The 14,341-nt window shown below is 46.2% G+C and overlaps 1 protein-coding gene across 1 annotated transcript in view; it reads right to left on the bottom strand.

The window, feature by feature from the left end:
- Positions 1–14,341, bottom strand: part of Copg2 (coat protein complex I subunit gamma 2) — a 116,940-nt gene that overhangs the window by 19,167 nt on the left and 83,432 nt on the right. The gene's annotated exons all lie outside the window — the stretch shown is intronic.

Below are 14,341 nucleotides of genomic sequence, written 5' to 3'. Positions count from 1 at the left end.
GGGTGGGGAGGGGTAAGGGATGGGGCTTATGTGGGTTGGTGGGGAGGGTGGGGTTGGGAGTAGTGGGGTAGGGTGGGGTGGGGTGGGATGGGGTAGGGTGGGGTGGGGTGGGGTGGGGTGGGGGGGGGATGGGAGTGGGAGGACTGGGATGGGATTTGGGTAGGGGACACGAGCCAAGTGCCAGGTATTGAGAAAATAATTCTACTGTTTTGAGCTGGGAAGCAATTCCATGACTACTGTTTAAATGAAGAGATGGACACCTGCTGGGAAAGATAGGATCTACCCAAGGAGAAGGAGTAGCTTCAGGTGGGGAGAAAAGGAAAGATGAGGGTCAAAGAATGTTTCATAGAACGTAAGGCTAGATAGATAAAAATATGAGGTAGCTCTTTAGGGCTCTCTGTACGTTTCGGGAAAAGAATAGGGGAAATTAAAAGAGATAAATAATAATAAGCAAACAGAATATTATGATTGAGGTAAAATAACACCATAATGTTAGACAGTCATATTTGGTAGTGGTGATTAGCATGAGGAGAAGTGTTTGAAAAACAAAATAGCTCACTCATACAGACTGGGGTTAGGCAATTCTATCAGTATTGAAAGAATTAACAAAAGCAAAAGAAGTAATTCCAAGTGGGGCTATTCTGTCCATATGACATGAGGAAACATTAAGATGCCTGAGTGAGGAGCTCTAATGGTCATCACCAGAGAGCTGGGACATGGAATGGGGGAACAAAGGCCAGGGAGGACAGAGGGCCATCCACAGCAGTGATTCTTAACCAGGGGGTGGGGGGTGGGGGGTTCCACCTGAGGGGGGGTGGGCACGCCTCCCCGGTAGCCTATCAGAACATCAGAGGGGAGCAGCAGTGACCTGCTCACAAACATTAACAACAACTCTAGCTCAGAGATGGTTCTGATAGGCTACTGGGGGGCCGTGCACCTCCGGGTGAGAATCACTGGTGGAAGGGGGGATGGAGGAGGCTACAGAGAAGGAAGGGTGAGCAGATGGAGGAGGCATCAGAGTCATGACTGTCAGCCTTGGGAGGAAAGGTCCTGTCAGGAGGATGACAGTGAGCAACAGGATGCAGTGCAGAAGGAAGTGTGAGGAAGGGCAAGAGCTGTGAGAGGGTTTTCTGTCAGGGGCAGGGAGAGCACTGCCAACTGTGCTTCCTGCTGAGGACTGAGGTGGGGTAGTGAGGCTGACAGAGATGGATGATGCACAGAGGTGATGGGTGTGTGACTGTTGTCCATGGAAGGCAGAGACAGAGGAAAATGGAACCGGTAGTTCATGATTGAACAAGGAAGGAGATTAATTCTGAGGAAAGAAGAGGGAGATTAGTGGTCACTGTCAACAGGGACTGGAGTGCTCAGGAAGAGAGGTGTCTGTCATGGAAAGAATGGATGCTTTTTTGTAAGGATGGGGTGGGCTGTCTAGGGCAGGAGTGAAGAGGGGGTAGGAATAGGGCAGGAGACAGGTCTATGGGGATGGGAACACAGTTGGATAGGGAAGGCATCTTCTCAAGTATAGTTTTAGAAGGATGTTGGTAAGTTTGCAAAAGTATTCTTGAAAGGTTTCCATGAAGTAAGCGCTCTGTCTTGGGCCACAGGGATGTAAAGGCTGAGCATGTGGGGAAAGGGATGTGTATCTGGGACATTCTGAAGCAAAGATGTCAAAATGTGGTGGAACAGTTGCATGGGCTAAAGGTAAGGAAGAAAGTAGTCTTGGGATCCCTATAGAGTTAGCTGGACAATTCAGTGAAGGGTGAAGTCACTATTTAGTGAAGGGATGTCACTATTTAGTGGACAACACACAGGAACTACAGGGGAAATGGTTATGGGGCCTTGGAATGAGTTTACAGATCACATGAGAACAGGCTGGAAGAGTGGTGAGTGATGTACTGAGCAAGAACAATGGGGGGGTGGGGGGGGGAGCCTGGCAGTGGAGCTTAGTTGGAAGAGCATTGTCTAACACCAGATAAAACTGAGCTTGGCAGGACACCATGGAGGGAAAGGCAGGAGAATCAGGAGCTCAAGGTCTTTCTTGGGTATACAGTGAGTTCAAGGCCAAGACTATATGAGACCACACCTCATGAAAAGAAGACAGACACAAAGGAACAAGAAAGAACACATAATAAAGCACTAGCATCTGGGGAGAGAGGGCTGTTGTGAGCATACTGAATGCAATACAGCAAGAAAATAATACAGACTTCAAAGAGAGGGAGTGAATGTGAAGAATTGGAAACATTTCCTGCCAAGTACGAAGGTGTGAAGAGAGAGAACATGGCCTAAGTATGCAAAGATCAAAGAGGCCAAGGGTAGTGAGGCTATAGAGAGCGGTACCTAGAAATATTCTACATTAGTGGTGTTCAGTGACGGGTAACACTGGGAAAGATGAAGGGAACAACTCTGAGAGACTTGACAACTGTCCAAAATGGTGGGATCAGGAAGCTAAGACTTTTCTTTGGTAGCATATGTTGAGAAACCCAGCTTGGCACTATGAGAGAGCAGTGACAGGAGGTGTCTAGAGGAGCTGAGGAAAGGACCAGATGCTAGGGCAGACTTCTCAGTTAGTAGCAGAGGGACTGTCCCCACAAACCTCAAGGGCAGTAGAGGGTCTCTGGAAAAAAAAAAAAAAAAGAAGATGAGGAACATGGAAGGATTAAACAGACACCTGGTCCCTACAGTTGACTGCTGTGGAAAGTGGCATAAGTGGTATGTGAGACTACTCCAGCTGATAGGAAGACAGAGACATGAGAGAACTCTTGAAAATGAGAGGTCAGAGTGATGCCATCTTGTAAAGGGTAAAGGAAAATGCAGTTTCCAAATGGAGGAGGGCATTCAGATTTTAGTAGATAAGTCAAATTGACAGGATGGGTGTATCAAAGCCAGACATGAGAGGCAGAGCAGAGCAGAAGCAAAAGCCCAAAGTAGTCTAAATTATAAATCAGGCAGCTTTACATTTTAAAACTGGGACTTGCATAGATAGCACGGACAGGTAACCTTAGGGACTTGGGAAAAGACTACTATAGACTGAGACCATAAGTCAGCAGCAAAATACTTGCAAATGGCAGAGGTACAGCTGGGAACCAATGTGAAACAGCCATTTCACAGTGACCAATGAACCTGTGCTTCAGCTATTTAAAAGTATCTGCAAAGAGGGTGGGTGCCTGGCAGACATAAGGCTGGTGGAGATGGCAAAAGGATGTGGACAGGTCACCAAACCCAGCAAGGCATTATAATTCAATTACAAGAAAGCAGTAAAAAAGTAAACTTATTCTGCCAGAGAGAGCAACACCATGGTGGAAGGTTAGTGTGTCTAGGCTCAGCTTCTTTTTGGAGAGGTTTGGTCTAAAGGAAAACAGGCAGAAAGAGGAGGCTGGAGAGTGGGCCACGGTTAAGAAAGTACCTTAAATACTGAATACAAGTGTTGTGACACAGGCAGGGCAAATAAGGAATAAAGACCTGGGAGCTATATGCATGGATGAGTGGGTGGAGTCTATGGTAATAGGTAGGGGCATGGAAGTGACAAAGAGGAGAAAGTATCAAAAGTACTGGTTAGACTTTGGGGTTTTAGGGGAGCTATTTTGGTGGAACAAAAAGAAGGAAAAAGAAGAAATTAGGATGACACTGAACATGATAGGCAGAAATGTAGAGGGGAGAATAAGTGGAAGGCAAGAAAACTAAAAATGGATGGTTTAAGAAAAGCAGGTAGAATGTAGGAAAGAGAAGGAAGCAAGAGTTTGTGCAGTGATGTCAGGTGCAAGAACCCACGGGGGGCGGGGGGGATGTACAGCTGACAAGGTGGCAGGAATATACAGGTCAGAGTACAGAAGACATAAAAATTTCCTTTTTCTCTTGATGAGGACAAGAAGAAATAGATGAGAAACAGTGCACAGCTACAAGAAAGCTGTAAGAAAGAGTCAACTATAGGAGACAGGGCAGAGGAAACGCCAGAGAGAACAGAGCAGAGAACAGGGAGTTGGAAGTAGGGATCAGAGATCAGGGACACAAGCTGGAAAACTACAGGAGCAGAGAGGCAGGAAGTCCCAGAGGCAGGAGGAAGAGGCCCTTTAAGAGTGCTCTAGGCAACTTGCAATACTTCCCCAATCCTTGGGGAAGAAAAAGGAACCAAACCAAGCAGGGATGGGAAGCAACCAGCAGGAAGAAAGGTGATCTTATACCTCTGAATACTGTTAGAATGGTGCAAATTTGGAGCCAGCCTCTTTACTCTGGACCTGGCAGGGAAGGGAGGAAGGTGAGAATGGTGAGAGGCAGAGACTCTGAGCCAGGGTTGGACAGAAGGGCAGCACTGGAGGCAGTGGGGATTGGGGTGAAGATGTAAGCCTAGTTTTAGGCACTGAGAAGATGTCTTACTGAACTTAGCTGGTGGACAGTTAGGTCCTGTGTTGAGAAGGTGGTTCCAATAGGGGGGTGTTTGAGGGCAGGCTAGGATGCCTGAGTGAGGAGTTCAAGTAGTCAGAACTAGAAAGCTCCAGGCATGGAACTGAAGAGTGAAGGCCAGGGAGGACAGAGGGCCATCCACAGCAGTGATTCTTAACCGGGGGTGGGGGGTGGGGGGGTTCCACCTGAGGGGGGGGGTGGGCACGCCCCCCGGTAGCCTATCAGAACATCAGAGGGGAGCAGCAGTGACTTGCTCACAAACATTAACAACAACTCTAGCTCAGAGATGGTTCTGATAGGCTACTGGGGGGGCCGTGCACCTTCGGGTGAGAATCACTGGTGGAAGGGGGGGATGGAGATGGAAGAAAAGGAAGATGCAGTGTCCTGGAAGAGAGCTGTCAGCTAAGCAGCAAGTCAGAGTGAATGAGCACTCTTTTTTGAAGATGGGTAGGCAAAAATGAGGGCAGAAGACAAAAAGCATGTGGGGACAGGAACATTAAGAGGTAGTTGATACTCTGTGAGATTTTTAGGAATAGTGTCAAACAAACATTATGTAAAGAAGGAAAATCTTTAAAGGGAGCCATGAGTACGGAATTCTAGAAGGAACTCACATGGACTGCTGGGTATACTATAAACAGTTGGCTGCAACCACGGGGGCACGGCTATGACGGTGAGGATGAGCATGAGGACAGGCAGCAGAGAGTGTACGCAGGTCTACAGATGGAGCCAGAGCACTGCAGGAATCAGCTGAAAGGGCTTTCAGGGTGGTGGGTATGCCTATGCTTTCCCGGAGTAAAGAGTACAGCTGGAGAAAAGGGGTCAGCTGGACCCAAGAGATGGGAGAGGAGGCTATGAGTTTGAATGTGGAAGTACAGAGGAGAGCATGCAGGGAAGGCACAGAACCAAGAAAAGTACACTGAAGATCAAGAATGATGCCAATTAGGTTGGTGATGGAAGTGAGTACCTTTAACCCCAGCACTCAGGAGGCAGAAGCAGATGGATCTCTGAGTTTGAGGCCAGCCAGGTCTACAGAGTTCTAACTCAGCCAGAGCTAGTCAGACAAATCATGTCTCAAAAAACCAAAACCGAAAACAACCCAAACCAACCAACCAACGCCCCCTAAAACCCCAAAAAACAAAAACAAAAAAACAACAAAAACCCAAAAAATTGAGAACAAGAAAACTAGGAACTCTGTTACTAAAATACTATGTAGAGTAAAAGCAGTCAGTGGGCAGAGGCAAATGAAAGACAGCAAGAGTACACAGAAGAGCAAGGCTGTGGGGTTGTGAGCATGTAGGAAAGACTTGTGACAGTGTGTCAAAGGGCACGGCAAGAGGATGAAAGGTCAGTACGATGGCCATGACCAGGAAGGATGATATCTACTTTGGTAGAACTAGGACTTTAGGATGTTTAGGATGAAATAAGGCAGTAGCTGCTCTAAATAACACCAGTTGGCCCACGACAACAAGGATCTTGAGAAACAAAGGTATAGTTTCTGCAGGGGGTACCACAATTTCTTAATTGAGGAGGAAGAAAGTGAAAGAGATAACAGCAGTCATCCCAGAGACCAAGACTAAGAGAAGACCTGAGTGATGCTGGGTAGCTGGATATGATAGCTAGGAACAGAGGGTTAAAAAAAATACCTTTCCCATGCAGACTGAGTCAGGGTGTGTTCTGTGTAAAAGATTAAACAGGGAAAGTAAAGAGTTGTCTCAAAAGAGGGACTAAGAACCACCAAGATGCCTGAGTGAGGAGCTCTAATGGTCACCACCAGAGAGCTGGGACATGGAATAAGGGAACAAAGGCCAGGGAGGACAGAGGGCCATCCACAGCAGTGATTCTTAACTGGGGGTGGGGGGTGGGGGGTTCCACCTGAGGGGGGGTGGGCACGCCCCCCTGGTAGCCTATCAGAACATCAGAGGGGAGCAGCAGTGACCTGCTCACAAACATTAACAACAACTCTAGCTCAGAGATGGTTCTGATAGGCTACTGGGGGGCCGTGCACCTCCGGGTGAGAATCACTGGTGGAAGGGGGAGATGGAGGAGGCTACAGAGAAGGAAGGGTGAGCAGATGGAGGAGGCATCAGAGTTATGACTGTCAGCCTTGGGAGGAAAGGTCCTGTCAGTGCAGGAGGATGACAGTGAGCAACAGGATGCAGTACAGAAGGAAGTGTGAGGAAGGGCAAGAGCTGTGAGAGGGTTTTCTGTCAGGGGCAGGGAGAGCACTGCCAACTGTGCTTCCTGCTGAGGACTGAGGTGGGGCGGTGAGGCTGACAGAGATGGATGATGCACAGAGGTGATGGGTGTGTGACTGTTGTCCATGGGAGGCAGGGAAAGAGAATGGAGCCAGTGATGTAGGGAAGCTCATGGAAGGAGATGAGTGCTAGGACTAGAAAGACAGCTCAAGGACTAGAGTCCCCAGGGAGAGAGCTTCAGTTCAGCAGCATTAAGACAACGTGGAAGTTAGAGCCTCTGGAGACAGGGTTGGCTAGGTGGGCAGAAGACCAAAAGAAACAGGACAGGAAGAGGATCATGATCAGAGTCAGATGTTCCCTGAGAGCTTCATCAGTGTGTGAATCAAAGGATGTGAAAAGAAGCAAAACAGGTCACAGGGAGCCATGGACACAGAGTTCTAGAAGGAACATGAAGTCTGGGCCATAGGGACTGCTGGGTAGAGGGTGTAGATTTGGTACAGTCAGTCTGATGCAGAGAGGACAGGTCAAGCTGGGGGTGCTGATGCACAGGTCTGCAGAATACATCAGAGCATCACAGAGGGCATCTGAAGAAGCTTCAGGTGTTGAGAGTATGACTCCACTTCTTTGAGCAGTGGAAGGTAGGACAGTGAAAGGGTTAACTGGAACCCAGAAGAATTGTGAGGAAGTTGTAATAGGTGGGAGAGCATGGGAGGAGCTGGGAGGACAGAGGTGCAGAGAGGCTCAGGGTGGACCATACCAAGGATGATGCATGAGTGAAGAGAAAGGGTAAAAGATAGAGTGTGGAATGCCAGTCAGTCAGCCCAGGGAGGAACAAAGTGTGGTCTGAGTAAGCAGAGTAGGATGACTACAGAGGAAGGAAACATCTGTAGGAGGCTGTGGTGATCAGGATCCTCATGAAGTGTTGGGACAGGATGTTAGAGGACACAGTGAGTTCATCAGTTGGATGTGAAGGTCTCCATCGAGTAACTGACTTGCTTTAGTGTGACAGAACTGGGAAGCTGGCTGGCATGACTGAGCTCAAGTAGCATGGACTCAGAGGCTGACTATAGTGTCAGGAATGGGTAAAGTTCCGAAGGAGCAGAGAAGGTGAAGACTGATGAGTTATTGCGTTCTTTAGAAGGCAGCAGGGAGAGTTAGCTCAGATGCAGTATTAGCACAGTGTTGGCAAAGGAGAAAGGAGGAATCTACAGGGAGGGTAGAAAGTACAATGTTTAACACCTGCAGGAGGAAAGAGCCTTCTGGCTTGCTATTGGAAGGTGGCATGTGATACTGAATGGGCTTAGGACAGCTGGCAAATTTCACAAGTTTGTGGTGAATTCCGTCAAGGTTGAGGGGCCACTATGGAAAACAGTAAAGCAGACAGTATAGTTCCCTAACTGAGATCCTTGGCAGATCTCAGGGGTCAAGTTTGTTGGATAGATGGTATTAATGTCAGATTTTAACAGGACAGAAAGGATGAGCAAAAGCCCAGGGAGTTTGTAGAATGGAACTGTATGGTGTTTTAGCAAAGGGACAAGAGTGGCTTGAATTAATCAGAGGAAACCAGGTGAGGTGCACCTTGTAGACTCCTGCACAGACAACTGTTAGGCCACCTCAGAAATGTGGGACTGGACTCCTGGAGAGAGTCCAGTAAGAGTGTAGATATAGGAGGCGTGCAAATGGTGGAGGCACAGCTGGGTACCAATGCGGAGCAGCCACTTCGTAGTTGACCTCTGAACCTGTGTTTCCACTGTTCAAGACTGGCTGAAAAGAGAGGGGTGTGCTGTACAACAGAGAGACTGTGCAGGGCTCTTGGTGAAACCCATGGTAGGAAGGATGTTCCAACTACCAGGCAAGAAGGACCTTCTAACCACTCAAGGTAGGAAGGACCTTCTAATTGCCTAGGGTAGGAAGGACGTTCCAACTACCAGGCAGGAAGGACCTTCTAACCGCTCAGGTAGGAAGGACCTTCTAACTGCCCAGGGCAGGAAGGACCTTCTAACCGCTTAGGTAGGAAGGACCTTCTAACTGCCCAGGGCAGGAAGGACCTTCTAACCGCTCAGGTAGGAAGGACCTTCTAACTGCCCAGGGCAGGAAGGACCTTCTAACCGCTCAGGTAGGAAGGACCTTCTAACTGCTCAGGGCAGGAAGGACCTTCTAACCGCTCAGGTAGGAAGGACCTTCTAACTGCCCAGGGCAGGAAGGACCTTCTAACCGCTCAGGTAGGAAGGACCTTCTAACTGCCCAGGGTAGGAAGGACCTTCCAACACCATGGGACTCTCATAGGTTTAGAGTGAAGTTAGGTCACTAGTCCATGAGCCGCGGAATGACCCTGGCCTAGAAGGCTAGGGTCTGGTGACAGGATGGGCTTAGGCTTCGAGTGTTTGACTGAGAGGATAAAAGTAAGGCAATAAAGAAGAAGGGCATAGTGTGGTATTTACATAAAGAGAATGGCTTCAAATATAAATACAAGTATAATGAATACTGTATTTCCTAGTGGCAGTGAGGAAAAGAAGGGACATCCAGTAGGCTTCAAGGGCTGTGCCTGAAATGAACAGGGCTATGTTCTCTTCATGAGGCTTGCAATGGAGGTAAGAAGGTGAGGAGCAGGAGTGGCAGGCCTGGTTTTACTCTTCTGACTTGAAAGAAGAGGAAAGAAGAAGAATGGTTGGCAGGTAGAACCAATGAAAGACACAGACTTGTGATCTGAACAGCTGCAGCATTGGTAGCAGAATAGTAATGAAAAAAATCTGAGTATGAAAGCTATACAGAAGGAAGCAGAAAGTCTTCCATCCACTAACCAGAGGGCAAAAGAAGAAACAGGTTTCGAGCAGAAAAGCTGCAGGAAGGGAGGTAGGTACATCAAAATAATGTAGCACATAGTGGTGTCAACTACAGAAAGATGGGGCAGAGGAGACACCAGGAGAATAGAGCAGGGATCAGGGACACAAGCTGGAAAACTACAGGAGCAGAGAGGCAGGAAGTCCCAGAGGCAGGAGGAAGAGGCCCTTTAAGAGTGCTCTAGGCAACTTGCAATACTTCCCCAATCCTTGGGGAAGAAAAAGGAACCAAACCAAGCAGGGATGGGAAGCAACCAGCAGGAAGAAAGGTGATCGTATACCTCTGAATACTGTTAGAATGGTGCAAATTTGGAGCCAGCCTCTTTACTCTGGACCTGGCAGGGAAGGGAGGAAGGTGAGAATGGTGAGAGGCAGAGACTCTGAGCCAGGGTTGGACAGAAGGGCAGCACTGGAGGCAGTGGGGATTGGGGTGAAGATGTAAGCCTAGTTTTAGGCACTGAGAAGATGTCTTACTGAACTTAGCTGGTGGACAGTTAGGTCCTGTGTTGAGAAGGTGGTTCCAATAGGGGGGTGTTTGAGGGCAGGCTAGGATGCCTGAGTGAGGAGTTCAAGTAGTCAGAACTAGAAAGCTCCAGGCATGGAACTGAAGAGTGAAGGCCAGGGAGGACAGAGGGCCATCCACAGCAGTGATTCTTAACCGGGGGTGGGGGGTGGGGGGGTTCCACCTGAGGGGGGGTGGGCACGCCCCCCGGTAGCCTATCAGAACATCAGAGGGGAGCAGCAGTGACCTGCTCACAAACATTAACAACAACTCTAGCTCAGAGATGGTTCTGATAGGCTACTGGGGGGCCGTGCACCTTCGGGTGAGAATCACTGGTGGAAGGGGGGGATGGTGGTGGAGGAGGCTACAGAGAAGGAAGGGTGAGCAGATGGAGGAGGCATCAGAGTCATGACTGTCAGCCTTGGGAGGAAAGGTCCTGTCAGTGCAGGAGGATGACAGTGAGCAACAGGATGCAGTACAGAAGGAAGTGTGAGGAAGGGCAAGAGCTGTGAGAGGGTTTTCTGTCAGGGGCAGGGAGAGCACTGCCAACTGTGCTTCCTGCTGAGGACTGAGGTGGGGCGGTGAGGCTGACAGAGATGGATGATGCACAGAGGTGATGGGTGTGTGACTGTTGTCCATGGGAGGCAGGGAAAGAGAATGGAGCCAGTGATGTAGGGAAGCTCATGGAAGGAGATGAGTGCTAGGACTAGAAAGACAGCTCAAGGACTAGAGTCCCCAGGGAGAGAGCTTCAGTTCAGCAGCATTAAGACAACGTGGAAGTTAGAGCCTCTGGAGACAGGGTTGGCTAGGTGGGCAGAAGACCAAAAGAAACAGGACAGGAAGAGGATCATGATCAGAGTCAGATGTTCCCTGAGAGCTTCATCAGTGTGTGAATCAAAGGATGTGAAAAGAAGCAAAACAGGTCACAGGGAGCCATGGACACAGAGTTCTAGAAGGAACATGAAGTCTGGGCCATAGGGACTGCTGGGTAGAGGGTGTAGATTTGGTACAGTCAGTCTGATGCAGAGAGGACAGGTCAAGCTGGGGGTGCTGATGCACAGGTCTGCAGAATACATCAGAGCATCACAGAGGGCATCTGAAGAAGCTTCAGGTGTTGAGAGTATGACTCCACTTCTTTGAGCAGTGGAAGGTAGGACAGTGAAAGGGTTAACTGGAACCCAGAAGAATTGTGAGGAAGTTGTAATAGGTGGGAGAGCATGGGAGGAGCTGGGAGGACAGAGGTGCAGAGAGGCTCAGGGTGGACCATACCAAGAAGGTAGAGTCAGGACTTAGAAAAGAGAAAATGAGGTATTCACTTCAGCTGTACCACCTATGGAGGTAGAGCGAAATAAATAAATGTATAAAATAATTGGGAGCACTATGTCATTGAAAACCATGGACAGATGGCTCAGACAGTTTTTTAAAAAAACATGATTTCCCACAACAGTAGACCTAATCATGGAGGCTGGTTATAGCTAGGTGAAGTTAGATAGCACCTGGACTCACTGGAGCTCATCCTAAATGCAGAGGGTGAATGATAGGAGCAGTGAGTGCAGATCAGGAAGTGTCAGACAGGGCTGGAAAGAAGCCTGAGTCCATGTGTTGATTCGAAGGTTCCAAGAACTGTTGGTGAGGAGGAATTAGGTAGAATAGGAGGAATAGGATGGTAACACACATTTTGAATCAAACTGCTCACACCGCTGACGCAAAATCAAAGGGCCAGAAGAGGATAAAACACAGTGAACTTGTGGCTCACCCTTGATAATGGAGCCAGGGCAGGAAAGCAAAAGGCAGAATTTAGGGTTTCCAAAGTGGGAGGTATTAACGTATCTCCAGGTTAAGCAACAAATGTTAGGCAGATTTTCAAAGACTAAGCAGAGTTCTCTTTATAAGAGAACCAAGTCAGTAAGTAACCCAGCTTTTATTTAGTGCAGAAACAACTTCACTAATTTAGAAAACACAAGAATATTAAAGACAAACAACGGAAAGTAGTGGGACCATCACATAGTTAACTATAAAATCAGAAAATGTGCGTTGGGTTTAGTTGCAAGAAGATCACAAGTTCAAGGCCAGCCTGGGATACAGAGGGAGACCCTGTCATAGAAAAAAAAAAAAAAAAAAGAATGAAAGAAAAGAAAAAGGAACAAAAAAAAAAAAAAAAAAAAAGAAAGAAAAAGAAAAAAAAAAAGAGAAAAAGACCAAAAAAAAAAAAAAAAAAGAAAAAGAAAAAAAAGGAACTATGACAACTGAAAGAAAAGTTGGTCACGCCGGGCGGTGGTGGCGCACGCCTTTAATCCCAGCACTTGGGAGGCAGAGGCAGGTGGATTTCTGAGTTCAAGGCCAGCCTGGTCTACAGAGTGAGTTCCAGGACAGCCAGGGCTACACAGAGAAACACTTTTTTTAAAAACAAACAACCAAACAAAAAAAAAAAAAAAAAAAAAAAAAAGAAAAGAAAAAAAGAAAAGTTGGTCACAGGTTGAATTATAATTAACATGGCCTGCAACAAAATTCACACAGCCCAGCTGGTAAAGCAGGCTATTTGGCTCCCTCAAAACTTCATCAGGTATCACTTAATGAATGGGTTGGATAAGGGGAATAATGGTTACATACAGATGAGTTTGTAAATGCCTTGATCAACAATCTTCAGAAACCAGTGTCTGATAGTCAAGGATGTTTATAGATTGAGCAAAGAAAATTATAATCAATAAATAATATTCTGAATGATACTTTAGGGCATATATCTTTTGAACTGCAGAAGAACTGATGTTAAAGATGGTAATAGAAAAAAATTAAGGAAACCTAGAATTAAACAAAATATTGTGTATTATTATGTATGGTTCCAGATGACACACAAATAAAATAATTTGTCCAATTCACAGATTCAATATGTGCTAGGGCCAAAATTAAAAGTATTACCTGTCTATTAAACCTATATTCCTTTCTAATATGCTTCATTATTTTCAAGTTGAAGAAAATCATAAACAAGAGTTTCTATATTTTCCCTGTGACTGTAAGGAAAAAATATTTTTCTGAGATAAGACACATTTTAAAAGTGATAAGATTTTGAAGTGATTGATATGTTTTAGAATATCTGCAATGGAAAAAATTTAATGTTAAAAAAGAAAGATGGGAGGATGGGTATAGACTCCATTACCACCTATGTCCTGGTATTTCACATCGTTCATTGCAAAGTAGAGTTGAGATTGGCTACAGGCTAAAATTCATGAATTCTAATAAAAATAAAGAATAGAAAGGAGTAATCAAGCATACGGTAGATCAAACACAAAAGTGATGAAACAAGATTAGAGTTTATAATCGCATTCTGCCACTGATCAGAAAACCCTGTAAATCTAACATAAAGAAATGTCTCTAATTGCCAAATTTTCACAAACAAAAGCCGAATAGTCCATAGCCAGCAGACCAAACATTCAAACCTCTGGGCTAATAACATGTAAGATCTGTTTTAAGAAGAAGTTACCTCCTCAGTGAAGAGAGCTGAGGTGATTATCTATTCTTTCTCTCTTGGTGGAAGTGTTTAATGTTACTGTTGTTTCCTATAATATATGTAATTGCTGTAATTTCAATATTGTTGTTTTGTGTATTTTGGTATTGTAAAACTGTACCTATTCTTTTCATCCCATTCCCTGGGGTGTGGGTCCCCTGAGTTATCCAATATCAGAGTTCACCTGAGGAGTTAGTATTGAGTATATATGAAGAGCTAGTAATCTCAACTGGGAAGGGGTGGAGTTTTCAATGGGTTCAGATTTCCTATTCAGGTTCCTATTGTAATTAAGTGTAAAGTAATGGCATCCCTTAAAAATTAACAACCTACAAGTGAGAAGTACAGTGATTGTGGAGGAATTCTGAAGCAAGGAAAGATGGCTATTGGAAAAAACTAGAGTCTCCCAGGATGACTGCAAAGACATAGAGCTGTATTAAGGCTGGACCCAGATATAAGTTTGGAACAACAGCAAACAAAACTAGCTTTACTTGTGAGAACAGAAATTTTAATTACTGTTTAATTACTGCCTAGCAGACCTACTTCAGAGATTATATATATATGAATGAACTGGAGAGAAAATCAGACCAGGAGAATAAAGTGAAACCACAAGGAAATGGAAGGTGAGAGATTTCACAAAGGAATAAACAAAGTTATTAAATGTAAAGACAGATGACCAAAAGCTCAAAGGAGAAATGTCAGAGTCCAGATAGGAAAGTGCCTTCCCACCCAGGGTTAGGGTTATAGATCCAAGTGGGTGAACAACACAAACACAGTTCCACTCAGGATCAGAGGGAACATCCTGGGATTCAGACTCAGCAATGGTGCCAACATGAATCTACCTCGTGCCAGAGTCTGAGTAGCCTAGTCTAGCACCCAACCCAGCTAAGATTGGTCAGCGGTTCCC

The sequence above is a fragment of the Arvicanthis niloticus genome, chromosome 15 (genome assembly GCF_011762505.2).
Source record: "Arvicanthis niloticus isolate mArvNil1 chromosome 15, mArvNil1.pat.X, whole genome shotgun sequence".
Classification (NCBI taxonomy): Eukaryota; Metazoa; Chordata; class Mammalia; order Rodentia; family Muridae; genus Arvicanthis; species Arvicanthis niloticus.
The sequence above is the reverse complement of the archived record's forward strand: the minus strand, read 5'-3'. Positions and strand labels throughout refer to the sequence as shown.